Here is a 26,622-nt window from a genome sequence, read left to right as displayed (position 1 = left end):
AGCCCATGAACAATGATATCATGACCTGAGCCGAAATCAAGAGTCCAGCGCTTAACTAAGCCATCCAGGTGCCCCACAGTTTGTTTTTGTCATGTTATACTTTGGAAAGTCCTGTATATCATTAAGGTATATGGTTTACAGTTAATTATAATGTTGTTCTTTTTCTTTTGGTCTCTTGATTAAAAAACATATCTTCTCTGTCACATACAATTCAATGTATAGTTTTTTTTTTTTTTCCAGGATTAGGACTTTGCTCCAATATTTGCTCACTTTAGTATCTATACAGCAGACTCTTTTATCTCATCTCCATTTACCCAAAACACTGGTAACCAACCTTCCAGTCCTCTATAAAACATACCCAATGCTCTCGGCTGATCAGCCACTGTCTTGCAGCCTTGAGTACTCCTGCGTCCTCCAGCTGGGTTACAGGTTTATCATGAGTCTGTTGAGTTTGCCCCGAAAGTCATTTTATTCAGTTTCACTCATCACTTCAAATTTAAATAAATATTTTGTAAACCATTTAAGTATGTGTCAAAAAAACCCAAACTTACTTCTATGAAAATTAAACTGAATGCTTTGAAAGTCTTGATAAAGTTGAATTATAAATTATATTTGAATTAGATGTGGACAGAAACAGTTTGTAAAAGTTTGAGAAAGCTTTTGTTTTCTAAGGGCTTTAAATGTTAATTCCACTTTAAAGAATTCACACCTGAAAAACTACAAATGATGTACCATGAGTGTGATATATTTCAAAAAAAGCCATTGAAGAACTGAAGTCTTTGACCTATATGTAGAATATGATGAAACAGTGTGCCCTTATATGCTTTACCTTAAAATAAACTTTAAAAAACGTGTCATATTTCATGATTGCCCGCTTAAGTCTATGTTTGAAATTAGATTAACTAAAGTTTCTAATAACATTGGATAGGATGGTTTCTACTTTATGAACCCCTCCATACTACAATCTTCCTGAAACCCCAAATTCAAATCTGCTTCACCTGATTCCAAATCCTTTGTTTTTAAACACTGTGGTAACATTATTCAACTCTTGCCTACCTTTCCATACCTTCAACAAGTGCACAAAGGATAACAACAACAAAAACCTTTCATTTTATAATTACCTTCTAGTCAAAATCTAGTATTTCTCCTTTTCAAAGCCAAGTTCCTCAACAGAACGGACTATGATTTCTTCCTCCACTCCATGCACTCTTCAAGCTACAGTAGTCAAGAATCTGGCAAACAACTCTGACAAAGTCCTGGGGCTGCTGTTGAAAAGTCCACCCAACACTCTTTCAGTTAGACTTTCCCAATGGATTCTCTTCATCCCCATCTTTTTTGATCCCACCGCGCTATTTGGGACCATTAACTGTTCTCTTCATCTTCGTGTCGTCTGCTTTCTTGGCAATCCTCCTCCATCTCTGTTTTTTTCTCAATCTCTTTTGCAGGTCTGTTTTTCATATGCTTACTTTTTGTAGGATTTGTCAATGGCCCTCTTATGTTCTGATTTTGAAGTAAAATATGGCTATGATAGTATATTAGATATTAAACACTAACTTGAAAGTAACATACAAATTTACAATCATGCGTAATCATGCCACCTGGCAATTACTACTGCCATCATACTGATATTCTCTCTGCCTTCTCTATGCCTAATATATTTAATAGGAGTGAAAAATATTCACATGTAGTTTTTATCTTACTATTTTATTAAACATTATTATGAAATTTCTAACCATTTTATTAAGTATTTTTAGATGTAATTTTTTATAGTTGGATAACATTAAAAATATATGGATTTGTACTGGTTTATTTAAGCATTTTACCTCCGCCATTATTTGACATTTAGCTTGCTTGTATATGTAAATATATTTTAACTCAAAATAAGAATTTTAGCTCTTTAACTGTAGTGTTTAATTTATTCACAGTTATTGTCATAACTAATAACCTTTTTTGTTTCAGTAAAGGTAAGAGTGTGGTTTTCCCAAGCACTTACATATTAGAGAACATGTAATTCTTGTATTCCTTACAAATAGTTAACTACTTGGCTTGCTATAGAATTCTTAAGTCATATTTTTGATCAATGAAACTTGATATTTCAGATAATGTTCTGGAATTTAGTATTGTAAAGCAGAAATATCTGGCCACCATATTTTTATTTTTCACAGGTGTCTTTTTTTTCCCATCTGTTGTTTATAAGGATTTTTCTTCATCCACAAACTTAGCAATTTTTACTAAACTATGTCTAGGATTGATTGTTCAGAATTAACTTTAGTAGAATAACTTCATCAAGGGCCAGCACTGAAAAGTAATTACATGTTGGCTTCTTTCTCTTAAGTCATAAAAATAATTTTCAACATTTCCTTACTGCAGAACTGGTCAACTATCAAACAACAGTAGTATTAAATGTGTGATGCCGATAAACCTTCAGGCTTACATAGCAATATAAGCTTAGAGAGATTTTGGCAAGTTTTGAGATAGGTACCATTCAATTCTGCCCTAGGAGTTATTTGCACATTTTTATGTTTCCTACTTATAATATATTTGCATGTAACTTAATTATTTAGAAGAACATTCAGGCACACCATTGAATTTGATCCTCAACACAGCTATGAGAAGGAGGTTTGGTTATGATTTTCCTATCTTGTGGATCAGAGAAAAGATGCTCAGACCAGTTCAGTGACTCTCCCCAGTTTATCCAACAATTAAGTCTTGGAGTAAGATTTGTGGGCCAGGTCTCCTGATTCTAAATACTGTTTGTCATACCTATCATGTTGAATTTTTTTTTACCTAATTTATGTCATTACTAGCCTAAGAGACAAATGAACAGCCTCCATGGACTGGAGTAAGAACTCGGGTCAGTCTCAGCGTATGTGGAAAAGTTTCATTCTATCCACCAGAGATTTTACCATCTTGGCTAGATTAAACAGGCCTGTGAAGAATTTTCTTTTTCATTTCTTCAGAAAGCCTATTTAAAAAAGAACACTTCCAAGAAAAATCAAGCCATCCTTTCCCTAAAGAAAATCCTTCTGCATATACTAGTAAGTATGGAAGAAAAGAACAACTAGTGTGAGAAATGTATGATGATCAAGCTAAAGGAGAAGAGGTACTCATTGGAAAAGAACAGGCTAACATACTTTATTTAGTTCACCACATAGCCTAGTAATACTTCTGTTTGAAAGTACTATAATATTCTAAATATAACTCAAATGATTTGCATTATCAACTCATATGAAGTATGTCCTTCACATTTAAATATATCTCAAATTTCATAGGCATTATAAACCCCTAAAATATACATTTCAGCAGATTTTTTGTATTAAGTCTTCTGTAGCATTGCTAAAAATCAGCCTATAGCATACACGTTTTTTAGGGCTTTAAAATTATTTAAAACTTAGGGCACAATTATATTGTAACAACTATGAAAATTTTGTGCCATAAGAAAGTTGATACACCTGCTACTTTATTACTGTCAGAGTACATATTACGATTAAGTTGTCTCCTAGTAAAGGGTGTCTTCACTTTTAGGGTTTTTTGTTTTCTTTTTGTCTTTTTGTATTTTTTTCTTAATGATCATTGTCAAGGACTTCGAAAAATCTGAGGCTTAGCCCTGCTTTCTGGGTAACAAGCTAGTTTGCCATAGTTCCGTGAATGCTGTCCCATGCTCATGCAGAACCTGGATTAGGGAAGAAGGACTTTCTTACTCATGGTAATAGCAACAGCCTGTGTATCAGCATTTTCTTGTGCAGCTCCTCAAGCTCCATTTTCCACAGAATAATGCTAATAGGACCAGGTGACAACTTCACACCCGATAGGTTACATTACAAAAAAACTCTAAACTTAGAGGTTCTGAGTGCTTTATAATGGGAAGACACCATGTCTGCCCTCTACTCTGCAGGAAGGCATTATATCTAATTCCCAAGGATGTTTGCTATACAAAAAAAAAAAAAAAAATCCTTAAAAGATAGTCCAGGACAAAGGGCAGTTAATAACTTCACTCCCAAGATGTGCAGAAATGCAAGACACTCAAGACACCCAATAATCATTTGCAGTATGTTTAGCACTTTGTGATAATTTCTGACCATATAAAATAAATACCGAACTACATATTTACATTAACCTTATTGGTATATATAACCTCTCGACCTTTTTTCTTTTACAGCTTCAATATTTTATATCTAGTGACAATACCTTGTATGTTTTAAGATTTTGAACCCATTCTTTAGCTTCTCAAATATGTATGCGTATACGTATATGTAGCCAGTTCAGTTTTTGGCATTTTTAGAACTAACTTTGTGCCTGTGTTCTTTTCTGTGCCATGGACTCTTATAAAAAGAGTTTAATGTTTTTGAAGAATAAACCTCCAAATAAATAGGTCAAGCATATATCTCAGTCAAAATGCAAAAAAAAAAGTCAAGATAAGAAAATAACACTTAGAATTATATTCATGAAATTTATATGATTTTTTTAATTCACATAATCTCATATATGAAAATGTACACAGATATTATTTTATGCATAATATTTATATGAATGAGTATTGTTTGTTAGGTAAAATTGAAATTCATATGCGACAAATAAATCAATTGCTACTGATACACATCCACACATAATAGGTATTACTATTTAGGATGTTTACATCTCTAGAAGAGAAAAATAGAAAAACCCAACCAGTATGCCATTATAAGACAAATGTGGCCTATCTAGTTATCTATATAAAACACATAGGATATTATACCTATCACATATATAATAGATTATCTATATAATATTTCAGTAGGGACAAACTTGCTTTTAGTATTTTAGATTCTCATATTTTGATAATACATGTGATGATACATGTTATGTAGCATATGTTTAATTGAAAAATCTTGCTTTTCATTCTGCTTTCAAGAGTCGTTAAATACATTCATGCTCTGTTAAAATGAAAACATTTGAGAGGGGTTTGGGGAAAGCTGCAGACGCAAGAAGCTAGACAATCCTTCCTCAAAAAATAGATCTATCCACTATTCAAGAATGATTCAAACATTCATTATCGCTTAAATACCTGCCAAGCAATTGAAATCCCTCTAATTGCCAGGACCCTAAATGTAGCTTGTTGCCTCCGTCTCCCATCTCCTGACTTCTCTGGGTCATTTCATTCGCACCTCTCCTTCAAGCCATCTGGGATCCCGGGTACAGCCGCATTTTAATGCCGAACACCTGGCCTGACAGTGTTTGCTGCTCTCTTTCACCTGCCAGCCCTTTGTTCCTCCCCAAGATTGAATGAGCCCTGCAAGCCCTGTCAGGCATGCACACACAGCGGCTTTCCTTGCGTTCAATCTCTTCCTCTGGTCCTTAAGTCTGGTAAATCCTTTTATTATTTTGCCTTTCCCGTATAGCTGTTCCATCTACTTTGTGATCTTCAGGAGCCAAAAATCCACACGAGAATTAAATCTAGATAAATGTGATACCTCCAGAACACCAGAGTGGTAGGGAGGAAAAGCATAAGTGAGGAAATCACATAAAAACTCCCTGCTCTTGCTATGAAATAGTTATAAATCATCTGGGTTTGCACTAAAATTTAAAAATTCAAAAGCTATGGGATTTGAAAAAAAATGTGTTATCAGTACTTAGAGAAATATCAAATAGTTCCTCCACAAAGCAGATAAACCCAACTTACCACCCAAGCCTTGGTTTTTCATTCTTTGCCTAGTACCTCGCGGGATTCATATCCCACCTCTTGAGCTCCTCCCACACACAAAGCTCCTTTTACGCTTCCAAAAATAATTTCTGATCTGACATTCCCAGTGATATTGAGTCTACACCTCAACTTCCATCTGTTTCCCACTCTCAATTTCTATAGACTATACAACTAAGAATATGGTACTTGGCTTAGCAGTCATTCTTCTTAATTATTCAGAAGTCTTTCCAAACTTTAGCCTTTTCCAAGTTTCTTCTTTCAGTCAATACAGACAACTTTCCCAGTTTAACTCAGACACAATTATACTTCTCAGAGGCTTCTGTTAAAATGATATCATTCACTTCAGGGCTCAATACAACAAATGTGATTTAAAATTTCAAAGCTTGAACAACTGAGAGCAAGCAGGACCCAGGGGTTCATCTGGTTCAGAGCTGACTCTGAGATATGTAAACATTGATGACCTTCTTCAAATGTGTAAGGAATAAAAACATTTTTAAAAATGGGTAGGGAAATTTAAAAATCTGGAAAAATATTTCCCATTCTAATTGTAATGGATAAAAGAAAAATGATACAAAAATCTTAGAACTTTACTGATTATAACCCAAAGAAGCAAATAAGCCAGAATGTCACAGAATCTTAATGGCAATCCTTTAGTCAAATCAGAATATTTCCATAGAAAACTATGGGGAAGCCAGCTTTGGGAATGAGGTGGGCAGAGTAATTTTAAATTATATAGAAATCATGAGGATAGGGTCTTATTATAGAGGGGCTCAGAACCAATTAGGCAAGGCTTAGTTTTTGATGACTTATTCTCAATAAACCAATTCCAGAGAGATTTTTTTCACAATGTACAGGGGTCAAGGGAGCACTGACTCAGTCATGTGACTGTAGAGAAATGTTAAACTCTGGTTCTTCCCCTCCTCATGCTCTGTATGCCTTGCTCCCAAATTCCTGCCTGCTGTCTCTCCCATCCATGTCACATTCTTGCCAGAAATAAGGTGAGTTTCATAATTAAGCAAAAAAAAAAAAAATCAGAATTAATGTATTAGAGATACAGCTCTGGGAATGCAGGTAATGTTTTTAAAAACTGAGAGAGGGAGAAGAGGGAATTCTAATCTAAGAACTGAGGAAGAGAGAGGAACATTTCCAAATATAGTCTCCATGTGTACAATGACCTTTGTTGGATAAAACACAGGGTAAAGACTATCGGTGTTGAAAGTGACTTGTAATTCACCAGAACATGTACTGGGGATGGTTTGAGAGACAAAACTTGCAGCCTCATGTATGTCTCACATATAAACTTAGTTAACTTGAGATTTTAAACTAAGGAAGTTAAAAAAATAACTGAACTTTTGTGAGACAAGGCCATATGTAGAAAGTGGAAGTAGAATGATTTTGGTTTAAAAGATAGAGATGGGCTGGGAATAAGGGTAGCAATGTAGCACGGAAATTCAAGGGGCTTTCTAACTGTAGAGAAGCCCAGGGGGTGTGGTGGGGGAATTTAAATGAAAGACAAAGGAGACATGAATATAAGTATACTATAGGTCACCCAGTTGAGCCTAGAAAATTTCACAGAGCAAAACAGCACCCAAGAAACAAAAACAAAACATGCTGAAGTTTTAACCAATGGAGAAGCTTTGGACAAAGGATTTCAGTAGCACACTTCAGTAGAACTCTTTTATTGTCTCTGTTCTGATGGACATTTTTATCAGTGATTTGGAAGAGGCCATAAATGACACGTGGATATATCTGCAGTAAGAACAAAGTGGACAAGGGACCTAATAACTGGTTTATCAATTTTTCACTTCCTCAACTGGTCCCTCATTTTTCTCTCACTACTGATCTTGATTTCCCTATACTTATTCATTTTTTTTCCTTTCGATACAAACTTCATAGCAGTTTTTCTAATAACCATGACCATGTTTCCTCAACAATATTCACATCTCTGGGCTCTGATTAACACCCCTATGATCCTACCACAATGATCCTTCTTAATATCCTTAATGGTGTCCTAGTTGTCAAATATAATGGACTTGTCTCAGATCTCCCCTTATCAGCCTCCCTGGTATTTCGCTCCTTGGACAAATTCATCCTTGTAATATTCTCAGTCACCTTCTTTGGGTCCTTCTCTGATCCCTTTCAAACTGGAGTTCTTTGCAGTCCCCTTTTGTCTTTTCATATTCTGCTGGTTTTAGGACAGACAATCTTATATACTTTCTTGATTGAAACAAGTATCTGTAGCAATTATCTACTCTGAGTCCCAGGCCAAATATGTCCTTCTGAATGTTTGGAAGAAACTAGAATTTAATAAAGCTAATTCGACAAAACTAAGCATTTCTTTCTACTCCTAACTCTTCCAGAAGGCATTGACTCAGAAAAGAGAATGAGAAAACACACAGTCACCCATCTACTAGACTATAAACTCCTTCCTAATGTAAGTCCAGTGATGGGTTGGGATTTAGTTGACTATGGGCTTAACTAACTGTAGTGTGTGTAGCAACAAAGAAGGCAATTTAATTGCAGGTTACTTTTATTCTTATAAAGTTATCATTAAAATATCATCATTTTGAAGAAAAATAAAATGCCCACTTCAAATTCTTTGTCTATTATTTGCATTATTCTTACTTTCATTATGTCATAAAATTCACAACTCCCTCTCTCTCTGCCCCTCCTCTGCTCATGCTTTCTCTCTCCTTCTATCTCAAAATAAATAAGCTTAAAAAAATAAAAATAAAAATAGATGCTTTTAAAAATGATAGATTTCATTCTTCCTGCTGACATGTGGGTGATATAAACAAACATGTATTATTATTTTGGTGGGGACCATAAAGGGTTCACCTACAAATAAACAAAACTTCCTTTTTCCTCTTGTATGCCACCTTTTAAAGTAGGGCAGAGAAGAAGCTGGTGTGCAGATTCCAAACACACGAAAACCATTGCACCTAAATTTAGAATTTTTAAAAATCTTTTTCCATATTCCAATTTGGCTTTGAAAAAAAATGAATTCTTCAGCTGCACTTTAAAACTTACTCATTTTTTTTTCTAGTTCTAGGCTCAGGAGCATGGTAACACTGTTTGTTTGTATAGCACTTTCTGTCATTATACGTGTTAGGCCTGATCCTACGGAGGAAGTGGGTTGTTATAAAGTCCCCCAAGGTTCTTGGGGATTAATGCAAAGAGTAGAATCTTCGTCCTCTTGTATCATTTAGCTGTTTCTGTTTAGCAACACTCCCTATTCTGCCTTCTCCTCCCCACCCGAAAAAAAGAAACTCAGTGGCTTGAAATGATAAACGTTTATTATTTCTCACGAGGCTACAAGTCAGCTGGCTGGTCTTTCTGGTCTTAGATGGGCTCCCTTGTGCACCTGGGGTCAGCTGCAGGTCAAGGACGCAGCTCTGGTGATCAAGGCTGGGCTCTCTCTCATATGATTGATCATTTGTAAGCTGGTCTAGGTCACTGATTGTCCATCTAGCTAGCCCAAGCTTAAGGTGCAGGCAGGGCTCCAAGAGCAGAAATATGTGAGGTCTCTTAAAGCCTAGGCTTAGAACAGACACACCGTCACTTCGGCCTCATTTTTGGCTCAGATTCAAGGGATGGAAAACAGGCTGCACTTATTGATGGAGGAGCAGCAAAGCCACATTGCAAAGAGATTTGCAGGTATTATTGTGGCATAACAACATCCCCCCAAAACATAATGACTTAAAACAACCATTTCATGTTTCTCACGGATTCTGTCCATCAGGAACTTAGACAGAATGCAGTGGCTCCTCTCTATTCCACTATGTCTGGAAAGACTTGAAACCTAAGACACACGTGGCAGCTGGGGGCTGGAGTCATCTGAAGGCTCATTCACTCGCATGTCTGGGACCTGAGCTGAGGTGACTTGAAGACTAAAAATGCTAAATGGGAGCCTGTGTGTGGCTTCCTCACAGTATGGCAGCCAAGAGGTCGTCACTCTCTTTACATAGTAGTTAGTATCTTCAAACCCACAGATCCAAGGCAGAAGCTGCGTTGCCTTTTAGGATACAGCCCTGGAAGTCATATAGAAAAAAATCCCACCATACTTTATCATGGCGATCACAAGCCTCCCCTGACTTAAGGGGAGAGGAATCAGCATCCATCTCTGGATAAGAGAGTGCAGCAAGATCACATTGTAGATGATTGTGTAGGACAAGAGATACTGTTTCAGTCACCTTAGAAAAATGCACTCTGCTATAATCTGCCTTTTAGCTACATCAATTCACATTGCCCCTACAAGGAAAATGTATTCACCCCTCCCCCCAAAACCTTCAATATGGCATCAGCTTGAAATCCAGTGGCTCATTATCTAAATCAGGTCCAGTTGTGGATGAGGCACCTTAAGTGTAATCCCTTGAGTATAGCTTCTAAACTATAGTTCTCTGTAATTCTGAAGATCTTTCAATTAAAGAGGCTACCTGTCAGACTGCTGTGGAACAATACTCTTAACATTCTTAGGAGCCCTAATTTTCAATAGAAACTTTCTGGTAGGCATGCCCTTAAGTCTTTGGAAGGACTTCTTTCTGTTTGAAGGGCCTATGAAGTATGTTTGTTAATCTTTCTGAGGTCTTAATAAAGGGTTATAATCATCATACCCTTGGCTTTATCCTGACCCTATTAGTTGAAACAGTTATAAGCCCAGTCTACCTCTTGAGTACAGTGTAATATTACATTATAGAAGAACATATGATAGAGGAGATATTGTTGTAACCATCTTTGAAAACCATAACCTGCCACAAAAGTGATACCAGAAGGCCATTAATTGGATGAGATATCAATGTAATTGATCTACCAGACCCTGCCTATAAAGTTAATTCATCCAGTTTTTGATGTTTTTATTTATTTTTGAGAGAGAGAGAGAGAGAGCGAGAGAGCAGGGGAGGGGCAGAGAGAAAGGGAGACACAGAATCCAAAACAGGCTCCAGGCCCTGGGCTGTCAGCACAGAGCCTGACACGGGCCTTGAACTCATGAACCATGAGATCATGACCTGAGCCAAAGACGAACACTTAACTGATTGAGCCACCCAAGTGCCCCAATTCATCCAGTTTTGGGACAAATATTTAGAGTATCTTCTATGTTTTGGGTATAGCTCTGGGCATTAGCAGTGAACAAAACAAACATTCTACCCTCATAGCTCTTTACATTTTCATTGGAGTCAGACAATAAATAATGAGCATAATACATCATATGGTATATAGTGGTACATGCGAAGAGGAAGAAGAAACAAACCACAGGAAGCAAGATGGAAAATACATGTGGTGGATTACAAGTTTAGATAGAATTACCAGGGAAGGTCACACTGAGAAGATAATTTTTAAGTAAAGACTCAAAGTAAAGGAGGTCAGACAGTGAGCCATATGGATATTGAGGAAACAGGATTCCAGGTAGGAGGTATAGTAAGTGAAAGGTTTCTAAAGCAGTAGTGTGCCTACTAAGTGTTGAAGAAATAACAATAGAGTGAGCAAGAGGTAGAAAATGAGGTCACAGCAGTAATGTGGGCCAGGTCATGTAGGGCCTATTGGCTATTGTAAGTTATTAGACATTTACTCTGAGGGAGATGAGAAACAATAACACGTTTGTAGCTCATGAATGAAATGAACTGACTCCCTTTTTACAGAATCACTCTGGCTCTTTTGCTGAGAATAGATTGAAGAAGGCAAGATCAGAGCAGGGACATTGGTTAGGAACCTGTGGAATTAACACAGATTAATGGGCTAAGGTGGTAGTGGTGGTGATGAGTTGTTGTCTGATTCTGCATATAGTTTGAATGTAAGGACAATAGGACTTCATGAGATAGTGGATGTGGATAAGTAAGAAACTGAGGATAATGCCAAAATTTTTGGCTTGAACAACAGGGTGGATTTATTGGAGAGAGGAAGATGATAAAGTATGAGAGTGGAAGAAAGCTAGGCGCCTGAATATTCTGCTGGGGTTTGAGTAGCATCTGATTCACAAATTGGTTCTTCTTTGCCAGACCAAGAATACCTGTGGGTTGTTTGTTTAACAAACAAAGGCATACATAAATGAATTCTATTCTGTGACAAAATTCTATCCTGTGATTTTCATCACCCATTGCTATATCAAACAAGACTGCTCAGGAGTGTTTCAGGCAGATTGTGTCTTTCCAACACTTCAACAATTCGTTTGTGAATGGCCTCCACATATCTAAAATTTCTACCTAGGTTCCCATCCCTTTTACTTTGAATATTTTCAGCTTCCAAATAGCTAGGCTTCTTAAGATGTCAAAAAGCTTTCTCGGTGAACATAGCATTATCATAAATGGGACACTATAAGGCATAAATGCTGAAAGGGACAACTTCTCTTTAATTGCATTGATTACTATCAGTTGCCAGTCAGATATTACTTACCATACCTGCTAACTAATCCCAAAGCACACTTATCCTAGACAAAAGCAAAAATTAAATTCAAAAGGCTGACAGTTTCAGCTGCTAATAATAGTCATTAATTAACCATTTTTCAGAATATCTTATAACTATTCATTGAATCTTTATTGTTATTACCAATGCATTTACTGAGCATCTACCAAGGGCTAAGGGTCCAAAAATGGTATAAAATCAGTCACTGCTGTTGCTTGGATTACAATCCATTAAACCACAAACAAAATTTTCAGGTTTCTAAATTTGTTCAAGGTTCTAGTGTGTATCGAACTGTATTAAGGGAAGAGAAGGGAAACCAAAGGCAAGAGAGGACAAAAAGAGGATAAACATAGACAGTTCACTATGTTTGCATGGAGAAATATTTATTTAAAGCCTTCTAAGTGATATTTTCATGAAAATGGTTTATCTATGAGATCCAACTCTACCAGTGAGAACTTTCTTTAAAATTTGCTGTTTATGTCTTTCAAAAAAGGGTTACTTTCAACATGCAGAAATGCCATTAATGCATTTTCTAATGGCAGAAACAGAAGCCTAAGGTGATATGAGAAGCAGTAGAAGGAGGAAGAGTAAGAACACCATGAAGATAGGGATTATGATTGCAAATTCCCAGGATTCAGAATGGAGATTGACACATATCATTGACATTATAGCAGATCTCTATAGTAAATATTTCTTAAAGGATGGATGGACGAATGGACGGATTGATGGATGGATGAATGGATGGATGGAAAAGTGAATGGGTAGATGAAGATGTGAATAAGCTGAATGAAGTCATTCAAAATTGCAATGATGAAATCTAGGCCAAAATTTTTCATTTGGGAAAGAGGATGGGGTCTTTTCCTTTAATTACTGACAGAGCTATGCATCTCGCTCTCTGGTTCATAATGCCCTCATCTCTTAAAGAAAGTGATTGGATTTTTTAAAATTTTTTTATTTATTTTTGAGACAGAGAGAGACAGAGCATGAGCAGGGGAGGAGCAGAGACAGAGGGAGACACAGAATCCGAAACAGGCTTCAGGCTCCGAGCTGTCAGCACAGAGCCCGACGTGGGGCTCGAACTCACGGACTGTGAGATCGTGACCTGAGCTGAAGTCAGACGCCCAACCGACTGAGCCACCCAGATGCCCCGAAAGTGATTGGATTTTTAAAATCATTTCTAGGTCTAAAATAAAGTGCTTTTATAATAATGATGATTTTTAAGTTTTTGAAACATATTCAGCCACAGTTCATCTCTGAGCCAGTAACTTGGGAACCTATTTTTATTTTTATTATTTTTATAGCATTTTACCTTTAGTTTTTTATTAAATGTTTATTTATTTATTTTGAAAGAGAGAGAGAGAGAGCTGGCAAGGGGCAGAGAGAGAGTGAGAGAGAAAATCTCAAGCAGGCTTCACGCTGTCAGCACAGAGCCCGACATGGGGCTTGATCTCACAAACCATGAGATCATGACTTGAGCTGATATCAAGAGTTGGACACATGGGGTGCCTGGGTGGCTCAGTTGGTTGAGAGTCTGATTTCGGTTCAGGTCATGATCTCACCTCTGTGAGTTCAAGCCTCAAATCAGGCTCTGTGCTGACAGCGCGAAGCCTGCTCTGGATTCTGTGTCTCTCTATCTCTCTGCCCCACCCTACCCTCGTGTTCTGTCTGGCTGTCTCTCTCAAAATAAATAAATGAACATTTAAAAAAAAAAGAGTTGGATACTCAACTGACTGATCCACCCAGGCACCCCAGGAATCCATTTTTAATAATAACAATATTAATTTTAACTTACTGTATACCTTAATTGAGTATTTGAATTTAGCAAACCCACAAGATAAGGGTCATTATGTGCCTCATTATACAGATGAGGAAACTGAGGGTTAGACCATAAATAATGGCATAACAGACCTGGGTCTCTGGATCACATCTGTCTGACTCTGATTCCCATGTCCTTAATTGCTGTCTACTTGTTATTCTATACAGCTTCTTTTGTAAGAACTTTTGTGTGTGTGTGTGTGTGTGTGTGTGTGTGTGTGAAGCATCAGTGTTGCTGGGCTGGGCACAGGGTTAGGACTAGAAAGTGTCATCGAGTATGAAACATGGCAAGGATAAATATCCTGCGTCAATATGTTCAGGAGTCAGCCACAAGGCAAGAGGACAGATAATAAGGCACAAGAAACTAAGAATATACGGCATTTTGGAGGGATTGAGGAGGAAGGGCAATTTGAAATCCTAGACAAGTGGGCAGAAATCAAGGAATATATCAAAGTAGAAAGGGTCAGAACAATAGCAAGCAGGAGAGCATAGCACAGTATAGAGTCCATCGACCTTAATCACTGAAGCGTACCCCTCCTCTGGGATTTTTTACCATTGCACGGAGCAGGCACAGATTCTGGATTACTGGTCGAGGCACAGCATGAAGAAGCAGAATTAGTAGCTCTGGGTGAAAGGGGCAGGGGATCAGTAGCAGCTGCTGGTGTGCAGCTCCTGACACCTTGGCATGCCTTCTTAGCTCTTGAGAGTTTTCACTATCTGTTCAGTACCTTTTGCAAGGGGGAATTGGTTCTGCGGCTTATATCGTAGCTTCCCAGCTGGAAGAGTGCAATTATGGAATGCTGAAGTCTACCACGGCTGACAGGTTCTTTCTTTTTTTCCCCTGCCAGGAAAAAGTGACTCATAGCAACCATATATTGGTGTCATAACATGACTCTCTCCTCTCTGTTCTTTTGACCCCTCCCCCCACATACTTACTCACCATTGGCATAAATCTACTTTGGTAACTCTACATTGCAAGTTGCTGGTATTTGCAAGACACTGTGGTAGGTGGAGGATATGAAAAGATAAATGAGATACCTTTTCTACCTCCGAGGAGTTCATAATCTCTATGAAAGAGAGATACATAACCCAATAATAATAGCTAACAGGTATGGAGTACTATAATGAGGTATGGAGTACTTATAACAGGGCAGGTGCTATTATATTTATTATAAATACTAACTCATTTAATCCTCAAAGCCACCCTGTGAGTCAGGAACTGTCTTATCCTCACTTTAACGATAAAGAAACTGAGGCAAGGGGGTCCTAAATAAATCACTCAACTCATAAGAGACAGAAGTAGTGTTTAAAACCAAAAAATGTGGCTCCAGAGCCTGGTTTTGAAAGACAACGACTTATTGCTTTCTTACAAACAAAGAATTGCCAAATTCAATTATAAGGGCAAGAATTAAGACCTGCAGAAGAGGCAAGATGACTGCATTTAAAGTGCAGATTTGGAGCGAGTGGCATAAGTGGGGCTGTTGTATGACTTCGGACACACTCCTCAATATTTCTGGGTCTCAAGTTATTCGTTGAGAAAATGATACTCACCTTCAGGTCTTATTGTAAAGATAATAAGACAATTGAAAATATCTACCAGAGTGCCTGGCGCATATTAGATTCTAATAAGTGATGCTTGCAATTGTTGTGGTTGTTATTGTTTTGTTATCAGTGTGAGGACGTACGAAAGTTCTGTGGGGATACAAAAGAAATAATGACTGATTCTAAGTGAGCAAGGAAGGTGGTTTATGGAAGGCACTATGGAGCTTGCCAAGGGAGGTGGCATTTGAACTGCATCTTGAAGGATCAGAAGAAATGTTCTAGGCAGAAAAAGAGAAGAAAAGTATTCTAATCAGAGGGAACAAAATGTGTATTATATGTTTGCGAAATATCAACTTTTGTTGTATGGGTAGTTTATGGTCTGTGTGCATGTGTGTATGTGCACGTGTGTGTGTGTGTGTGTGTGTGTGTGTGTGTGTGTGTTGGGAGAGAGTGACAGAAGATAACACTAAAAATTTGGAAGACGCAAATCACAAAAGACCTTGTAAGGTGTTGAACGAAGCTCCGAAGGCACAAAACACTAAAGGTTATATGATAACCTAGTCGGCAGTTTCTTAGATCCTCCCAAACTATTTTTTTAATAGTGTGTTGTCTTTTCTTCCTCCTAAATATTTTATTTTTTTATTTTTTTTTAAATTTTTTTTCAACGTTTATTTATTTTTGGGACAGAGAGAGACAGAGCATGAACGGGCGAGGGGCAGAGAGAGAGGGAGACACAGAATCGGAAACAGGCTCCAGGCTCTGAGCCATCAGCCCAGAGCCTGACGCGGGGCTCGAACTCACGGACCGCGAGATCGTGACCTGGCTGAAGTCGGACGCTTAACCGACTGCGCCACCCAGGCGCCCCCCTCCTAAATATTTTAAAACACATTAACACAGCTCCACAACACAGGTACCGTGTTCTGTGACTGGGCCGACTTGTTCCATTTTATCCTAGAGTTAAGATGTGTTCCCCACTATCCATCTACCACAGCTCATTGAACAAATCAGCCAGGGTACAGAGGGGGATAATAAAGAACAAATGTTGCAGGAATGTTCCCTTTAATTATTCATTGGAACTGTAGTCTTTACTGATCACCCTACTTTTGTCATACAAAAAATGTCAAAACGTCATTTTCCCCATTTTTTTTTTTTTTGGTTGTTGTGAAAATTAATTATTCCTGAGTAGGGTAAGCTGCCTATATGTACGGGACAAGACTCGTGCTTCTATAACTATCGCACACACTTGACATCATTTGATGTCTGTATTTCCCAGGACGAAAACAAAACAAAGTAAAGGCATACCAAAAAAAGAATACATGAGTAAGACACTACTTTTTGAAACAACTGTTGAGTAAAATAAGCATATGGGTTTGTCAAAGAATGAAGGAGTGGGAGAATAAAATGCTATTGTTTTCTTGGAGCTTTAGTCAGAGGCATTATCTCAGCTGCACTGGTTTTGTAGGCACACCTAAAAACTGATGAGAAAAACTTCATCCGTTCTGAATGCCAAGGTGGCATTGGCAAAACTGCTTTTGGACACCTATTTCCAACTGTTCTGCAGTTACTGCTGTTGTACCTGGTTCTTATTTCATTACCTTCCTTTTCTCACATGGCTCCCGGAAAACACCAAATGATTACGTACTAAATAGTTACATAATGTGGGACAACTACTTATTTACCATTCTGTCAGAGATCATAGCTGTTGTTTTAATGCAATACTAGATAATCTGGATCATTCAAAGGAGTACCTCGACCTTTGTTTTTGTTTTTTTTTTTTTTGTTTTGTTTTGTTTTTGTTTTATGCCCAGCACTTTGAATGAATAGAGTTTTACTGTCCTAGCCCCCAGTGAAGAAAGTTATTACACACTCCCCCTTGCACTTACTTGTCTGGGGTTTGCAGACTACAAGATTATTTTAATCTTTTCTTAGAGGTTCATTAGGCTAACCCCTTAATTATTTTTATTGCCCATCTCATTTCAGTTGTATTTAATTCTGTTTTCTTATATGTGGGTGCATTGATCAACACCAAATTGTTTTCAATAGTTAAATATTGGTCTCATCAGAAATATAGACAGAAACGGTGTTTTCCTCCCATTAGAAAGTAAACATTTAACATAGTCCTTAGGTATTTATCTGATTTTTTTAAGTAAAAAGTCATATTCGCTCACATAAACTCTTTGAAAATCATTTACCCATGCTGTCATTATGCTTGCTAATAGCACCCTTCAATTGAAGTGTCATGTGCAAATTTCATTAATATATTGCTTACTCCCATTTCCAAGTGATTAATGTAGATATTAAACATGGCTATACCTAACATCAATCCCTTCATGACTTGGTTGGCTATTTCTTCAAAATAAAATAGCACTACTCATCATTACTCCTCATCTGTGGTTCTTTTATCAATTTTCTTTTCTGGTGGCACCAGAATATTCAACACAACTTAATTTTAACTTGTAAGATTCTATCTCAGATTACTAAAATCAAATATGTTCTGCCTGCTACATTTCTCACATTCATTAATAATGCTGTAAAAACTATAGACACCCTCATTGGCCTACAAAACTAATTTAAAAACCCATATTATTCTTGAAACATGATACCATCATTTTGGAGGGGTTTAAAGGCCTACAGAGTGTTTTTTAATTTTTTTTAATTTTTTTTATTATTGATTTTTTTATTTTATTTTTTTATTATATGAAATTTATTGTCAAATTAGTTTCCATACAACACCCAGTGCTCATCCCAAAAGATGCCCTCTTCAATGCCAGAGTGTTTTTTTAAATGTTTATTTATTTTTGACAGAGAGAGAGAGAGAGAGAGCGAGCATGAGTGGGGGAGGTGCAGAGAGAGAGGGAGACACAGAATCCAAAGCAGGCTCCAGGCTCTGAGCTGTCAGCACAAAGCCCGACGCAGGGCTCGAACTCATGAACCAGGAGACCATGACCTGAGCCAAAGTCTGATGCTCAACCAGCTGAGCCACCCAGGCACCCCTAGGCCTACAGAGTATTTTTAAGGCTTTATGATATTACTGGTCTTCTAAAAGTCAGTCTGAGAGGGGTCGTTTATATTTCACTTTCCAATATTAATTTCTAGGCAACTAAGTCAGACTTGTGTTTTTTTGTGTGTGTATGATATGAATACGAAGATACCTCAATAAAATTCCATTGGTTTTCCACTCCATTCTAATTTTACATGCCTTCTAATTTGAATGATTGTGGGAAATATTTTTTCTAGTTGAGGCAAATGAAAAGAGGGAAGTGTAGTATTTAGTTAGTCACAGTACATTTTTTTCCCATAACAGAACTGATAATTCAGATAGTAAATTCTAGTATAGCCTTTCTTTTGTTTGTATTTTCAATTGGTCTCCATTTTTATTGTTTGCACATGGAATGATAATTGATCTTTATTTTTCATATCCCTTGCAGTCCAGAAATTAAAATTATCCAATCATAGGACACATAAAGATGATAATTTAAATGAAATGTCTTATATGTAGCTGCCAAGAAGCTCCAAATAAATAAGTTGAGTCACATGATTATGAAGAAATTCCCATAATAACAAAATAGATTTTACTTAACTAACTCCTCTCGCTTCCTCAGAAGGTTTTACCATTATACATGAAGAAATTTGGCACTTTAGTAGTAATTTTCCTGTGCCCCATTCCCCCTCCTCAAGCTGATTAGTCCAATCAATCATGTTAATTTATCCCCTTTTTAGAGATGGAGAGGACTAAGGCAGTGTGGACTAATGAGAGAGCAGGAGAGACTTGCTGTGGGTTCTGGAAAAGGAGTGCCTTCTCAGGAATTTAGGATCTTCTTTCTTTACTCTCTGGCCTCTCCTCACCAACCCCCAATGCTCCCCACCCCAAGCCACATGAATAGGCAAAAAGCCAAGATTGCCACTGGCTTCAAATTTGCCACGAAAGGGAAACCACCTGAGAATGGAGTCTGAGTGTGGGCAGCCAAATAGAGAAAACCAGGTCCTTGTGACCCTCACTGAACCGGTGAAAAATCCAGGAACCTACCCTGAATCACAACATAGCAAGCTCTGGACCTGCTCATTTACAAACACATAAATGCCCTTTCTCTATGTGTTATCCAAAAAGGATTTATGTTACACAGAGACCGAATCATCCCAATTTGACATTACGCATATGCTTTGTAAGCTTTTTTTTTAAAAAAAAATTTAATGTTTATTTATATTTGCAAGAGAGAGAGAGACAGAGCACAAGTGGGGAGGGGCAGAGAGAAAGAGACCCAGAATCCAAAGGAGGCTCCAGGCTCTGAGCTCAGCAAAGAGTCCAACGCGGGGGTCAAACTCACAAACCATGAGATCATGACCTGAGCCAAAGTCAGACACCTAACTGACTGACCCACCCAGGCGCCTCTGCTTTGTAAGCTTAAATTAAGCAAAGCTATCACCTTTTTCTCTCTGGCCAAGTGGTAGTGATAGCTTCTTGCTATGTCAGTCTCTGGTTTATTTCACAGTCTGTTGTGATTCTCTCTTCTCCTCCATCACCTGTGTCACCTGTTCCCTCTGTTACAGTTTTGGTTTCTCTATTCCCGTTTAGACTTTATCTCACGGAATCTGTAAGCTTAGATACAAGAATAACTGACAAGACTCCAGAAACTGGTTGGAACCTTCTGGTCACCTGCTCTTCACCTGTGGCCAATCGGTGCATTGCAGGAACATGGGCACAGGGTAGTCAAATCCTACAAATTTTCACAAGAGGCCAAACATTCAGGTTTTCATGCAAAATCTGCTATTTATTTAAAAAAAAATTTTTTTTTTCAACGTTTATTTATTTTTGGGACAGAGAGAGACAGAGCATGAACGGGGGAGGGGCAGAGAGAGAGGGAGACACAGAATCGGAAACAGGCTCCAGGCTCTGAGCCATCAGCCCAGAGCCTGACGCGGGGCTCGAACTCCCGGACCGCGAGATCGTGACCTGGCTGAAGTCGGACGCTTAACCGACTGCGCCACCCAGGCGCCCCAAAATCTGCTATTTATAACCCGTCTGGTAGCTAATTCATTATTTGGAGAGACTGTAGTCTAAATTAAACACCTCTGCAGGACCCATATAACTTGTGAAGGTTGGAAATGTATAACTTCCACTTATTACTACTTATGTAACAGTGTGTTACTCCTTTCTCAGTAAAAAGTCTTCTTCCAGCCTTATGTACATTCTAAGAAATACCATTGTCGTTCTAAGAAAAACTGTGTTAAGGTAATGCTAGGTGCACCAACAAACCCCAAAATTTTAGTGGCTTAACACAACAACAATTTCTTTGTCATTCAAGTAATGGTTTGGTGCAGTTGTTTGCTTTCAGCAGAGGCTTTTCTCTACACAGTGATCTAGGATTAGAGCTCTACCATTTCCTGGAGCCTTCAAGTCCTCCGCATCCAACTGGCAGATGGGGAAGAGAGAGCGGAGAAGGCACACCCACCGTCTAAACATTTTGGCATACATTTCTTTGGAGAGAACTAGTCATGTGGCTATACCTAAGTGAAGATTGCCTTGGCTGGGCAGCTGTTTTCCATTCCCAGTACAATACTATAGGAAGAGTGTGTGACTTATAACGTACAGTCAGCTGACTTGCCACATCCACACTGCCTGTCCATAAGGCAGTATGTAAAGCTGTGAATGGGAGCTTCACATGAGAGGCAATTCATACTGATACATATTTTGACTATCTAAACAGAAGGAATAAGGATAATCAAGATTTCTTTAAAAGTTAGCTGTAGTAAATAAAATGAAAGAGCCAGGAAAAGAACTAGATAGACTTATAAAGTTCATTACAGCACAGTTTAGTAAATATTATCATTATTACTAGACCAGGGTGAAATCTGAGGCCTGCAAATATTTTAAGTAACTTGTCCAGAGACTCACAACCAATAATTATGGTCTTTGCAGCACATGCTATTTTGGAGCTCCCTCAGAAGTTGCTTTTAGATGGGGTTTATCCTATCACAATAAAGTTGCTTTTAAATGGTGTTTATCTTATTGCAGCAAAGAAACTTTTACTGCTTTCCATGGAGACAAAACAGAATAGGAAAAATAACTTGGGGAGAGGCAAAAGAGTATAGTCTGAGTTTCTTATGTCATATGATTGGGTCCTTGGGTTGAACTAACCCACAAAATAATTAGGCTATTTACTTAATGAACTAAAGTGAACTGCAACTGTTATAATTTTCTAGGGAAAATGTGGGGAGAGCCGTGACTTAGTAACTTGGTGCTATGGAACATGCTGATTTGTGATCTGGAATTAATCAACATTGAAAATGAAGCACTACCAAGCTGCTGAATTTGTACATTGATTATTTCAAGAAACATTTTCAAGTGCCTATGCCAAATTACTCACCATGGTAGATGCCAAGACTACAAGAAAGAATAGTAACTACTATTAATTGAATACCTACTCTGAGCCAAGTGCTTTTATGTACATTATCAAATGTCATCTTTACTATGATACTTCAATGGTAAATGAAACTATCCACAAGTTTTATTTCCTTTTTGTACTTTCCCACTTGCACAGAGCTAGTTTGATTCTAAAACTTGTTTGATTTCTATTGTGATATCCACACTCTCATTGGCCTATGGGAAATGTACAATGCATATGATTAAATAAGTTACATTTTAGCAGGGAGGGGGACAAGTAAACAGTTATATAAAGCAGTAGGGAAATGCTATGACAGAGGGAATATTTTAATGTTCCACTCATGCTTATACAATAGCTGATCGATGGTGCATAGCTTTGCACACAAGTTTTCTTTCTCAGTCATATCCCAAGGCCACTTTTTATAATTTCTAAGAAGCGGATGTTCAGGAAAGGTGTTTAACAAAGTCACTGTGTGACGTGAGTGAGGATGATGAGATCACTTTCGATTCTTGTAGCTGACATAAATTTGAAGATTTAAATATTTAGTATTATGCTTAAATATGTGGCAATAGTTAGCATATAAGTTGTAGATTTATGTGTGTGAACTTATAACTGTGAACAAAGAACCCACAACCACCTGGAACTGAACTTATACTTTGTAAGACTTGAAAATAAAAAATAACTTTAATTTTATTTTTTTAAGTGTATTTATTTATTTTGAGAGAAGCAGAGACAGCACAAGCAAGGGAGGGGCAGAGAGAGAGAAAGAGAGAATCCCAAGCAGGCCTCATTCTGCCAGAGCACAGCCCAACGTGGGGATAGAACTCACGAAACAGCAAGATCATTACCTGAGCCCAAACCAAGAGTTAGATGCTCAACCGACTGAGCCACCCAAATGGCCCAGAAAGTAAAAAATAACTTTTCAGTACTACCTCAGCTTTTGGCTTTTGTTCATTTTTTAAATGTTTGGTCTTTCTACTGGGAGACATTGCAAAATGAATTTAATAATAACAATCCACACCTATATACTGTATTCACACTATGGGTAAAGCACTTTTCCAATGCTTTACACACATTGCCTGCCTCATTTAGTATAGCAAAACTCCAGGGAAACTAATAATACCACCCCCCCAATTTACAGAGTTAAAAACTAAGGGAGAGGCTACGTAACTTGCCTAAGCTTACAGAGAGTCTAGGTTGCAGAGCTGCGGTTCACACTGAAGCACTTGGGTGCCATGATTTTCTGCTCTTAACACTGTCCCTCAACTGCCTCTCCACAGAGGGCTAGAAATACATGCCGTCTACAAAGCATTTGTGGGGGCTATGCCACCTCTCCTGAGTGACTTCTTATCTAATTGGAGAGTCACAACATACCACCATCTAAATTTATATCAGTGTTTGGTGAATTTTAAGGAAGTACCATAAAACAGATGCTAAATTAATATTGTTGGTGGGATAAGTAAGAAAAATCAGAGGAAGGGAAAGTGGACCAATGAATTTTTATTGCCGGTATATACAAGCATGGAACATATTTTGACTTGTGTAAATTGCATAACTGCCCACTGAAGTACTATTAGCATCCCCATTTTACAATTAGAGAACTAAGTCCAAACCCAGGTAGCTAGGAGATGAGTGGTGTAAGGCAGTTGTATTCCAAGCGTGTCCCATGGACAAACAGCATGAGCATCACCTGGAAGTTCATCAGAAATGCAAATTTCCAAACCCAACCCAAGCCTATTAAAGCCGACTTCTGAAACTGGGGCCCAGAAGTTTGTGTTTCAATCAGCTTTCTGAGTGCTTCTTATGCACACTTAAGTTTGTGAAGCGGCTAAGAAACGGATTCTGGGATGATTGTGAGATCTGGATGATGTTGGACCGCATACTCTTGCCACTACACCGTGCTGTGATCGGGGCTAGGCGAGAGGAACTCATGAAGGAAAGAAAGAAAACAGCTGCTCTCTGAAGGATTTGTGAAATATGTGTCAGTAGAAGAGATAGGAGAGGCAAGACAGGAGGCGCTGTTTCCCGCATGTATCACTCATGACGCCATATTCACCTTCTTCTGGATACATTTGTTTTACCCAAAACTACTATTTAAGCTCACTTAGTGGACTAAGGGTGGGTACTTGATCCAAAGGCGGGCTATCTGCAATCTCGTCATCGATTCATGGAGAAGCTGTGCATGAAGTGCTCTGCAAGTGATTAATAATGGTAATTAACAAAGCCAATTATTTAGATTGGGACTATGGACTATGGAGGGGGAGTCATCAGTTATAATTGCACCCCTGCCCCAGGGCATCCATTGGCAGTGACATGTGCAAGAAAAATGTTACAGACATACAGGGAAAGACAACTATAAGAAAAACAGAAAAACAGCTTTTCCCTAGATCTTTCATCCAACTTTTTCATTTTTGCTGGTTCTTATTTCTGAATATTCTTAAGCTCTTTCTCAAGGTACACTGAGAAAGTATAATCTAAAGCTAACCACAATCCTTTATGTAACATAAGAAAAAAGCAAGGAGACTTGAAGGAGCAAGACATTTGGAGGGGATGGCTATGGTACCCAATCAGAACAGTCAGGGGTCTGTCAGGAAGTAATAGGAGACAGAGCACGTGAGAAAGAGGAACCCTCTTGCACTGTTGGTGGGAATGCAAACTGGTACAGCCTCTCTGGAAAACAGTGTGGAGGTTCCTCAAAAAATTAAAAATAGATCTATCCTATGACCCAGTAATAGCACTGCTAGGAATTTACCCAAGGGATACAGGAGTGCTGATGCATAGGGGCACTTGTACCCCAATGTTTATGGCAGCACTTTCAACAATAGCCAAATTATGGAAAGAGCCTAAATGTCCACCAACTGATGAACAGATAAAGAAATTGTGGTTTATGTATACAACGGAATACTACGTGGCAATGAGAAAGAATGAAATATGGCCCTTTGTAGCAACATGGATGGAACTGGAGAGTGTTATGCTAAGTGAAATAAGCCATACAGAGAAAGACAGATACCATATGTTTTCACTCTTATGTGGATCCTGAGAAGGTTAACAGAAGACCATGGGGGAAGGGAAGGAAAAAAAAAAAGATTAGAGAGGGAGGGAGGCAAACCATAAGAGACTCTTAAAAACTGAGAATAAACTGAGGGTTGATGGGGGGGTGGGAGGGAGGGGAGGGTGGGTGATGAGTATTGAGGAGGGCACCTGTTGGGCTGAGCACTGGGTGCTATATGGAAACTAATTTGACAATAAATTTCATATTAAAAATTTTAAAAAGAGGTTCAGAAGATTGAGAAACAGGTTCCTCTGTTTCTGTACTTCCTCTCCCTGAATTCCAATTTTCTTGTAATCCTCATCTCTTACCACGTAGCAACAGTGCTAAGTCATGAACATTAAAATCGTTTAGTGCCAACTTCTTTCAAGCAAATTACTTATCCCTAATAGCAAAAGCATCCCCTCCTGTGAAGAGGCCAAGTCGTCCTGAGAAATTCAAGCACTTGCTTCTGTTGCTCCTCAGAGATGTCAAGAAGTTGACTCCTTTGATGGCACAGAGCAGCCCTGCCCTAGACTCCAGGCAGCTTTGAAATCTATCTCTGCTCTTTCTTTTCTTTGCCACATTCCTATGGCACTTTGTCTCCTCACCCCAGCACAAGGCACAAAAAGAGAGAAACCATTTATACTGAGGTAACTAAACATGGTAATAATGATATTTATAATAAAGACCACCTTTCTATAGGGTCGTTTTGAGGATAAAATGAGATTATGTACATAAACACAATTTATAAATTGTTAAGTAGGACTAGATTTTAATGGTCATTTTATTCTTATCCATGACTCGACTAGGTTTTAAAATTTTAAGTTGTACTGGATTTCAATACCTAGTAAAAGAGTTTAGACTTTATTTTCTAGTATCCTTAAAGATTTAGAGCAACTCAGGCTAAAAGTTGAGTTTTACAGATAATTAAACTAATCATGATGTCAGGACTAGAGAGAAGCAGTATCAGGAATGGAAGGTTGATTTAGGAGCTTATTAGCCTGTACCCATGTATTTGGCCAAAAAAACTGAGTAGTAGTCATGGAAACGGGAAGGAAGGAATAGTTTGATGGAGGATTTAGGCTGCTAAAACCATTAGTTCTTGATGGCAATGAAGAAAAAGAGTGAGAGGAGACTAAATGGTTTGGAACTTGTATCTCTGGGAAAACGGAATCAATCTGGTTTTACCCTTATGTGGCTGTTGGTTGGCTTTGTGAATAGGCAGCCTTCTACATGATCTTTAACGCACTCTTCTGCCATTTTCTATGCATACTTTTGGATCTTGGGGAACTTTCATCACAACACAGGCCTTGTTTTCAAAAATCTGGATCCAAATCACTTTTCTAGGATGAAGTCTTGATGTGGTTCTGAGACATGGGATCTTATACCGTCCTTGAGGTCTGGTTGAAATAGTGACCCCTCTAAGTCAGATTGTCTGTGAAGGCTCTGGGAAAGGGAATAAAACTAGCTCAGCTCAGCTATCAGCCTATGCTTTTTGGTTCTTCACTTCTATTCCCATTCATCTTAGTCTGTTGAAATTAGCCCCAAACATATCATTTCACGGTCATCTACAGAGCTGCAACTCTAGTCCAGGCCTCTGAAATAAATTTAACCAAAGATTCAATGGGAAGAACAGAATTATTTGCCTTATAACAACTGTGCTTGCAAACACACACAAGTGAGTGTGTGTGTGTGTGTGTGTGTGAGAGAGAGAGAGAAAGAGAGAGAGAGAGAGAGAGAGTGCATACATACGCACAAGCACAACATAGTTTATT

Source organism: Puma concolor, chromosome B1 (genome assembly GCF_028749965.1).
Source record: "Puma concolor isolate L17-30 chromosome B1, mPumCon1.1.hap2, whole genome shotgun sequence".
In the NCBI taxonomy this organism is placed as follows: Eukaryota; Metazoa; Chordata; class Mammalia; order Carnivora; family Felidae; genus Puma; species Puma concolor.
This window is presented reverse-complemented; position numbering follows the sequence as displayed.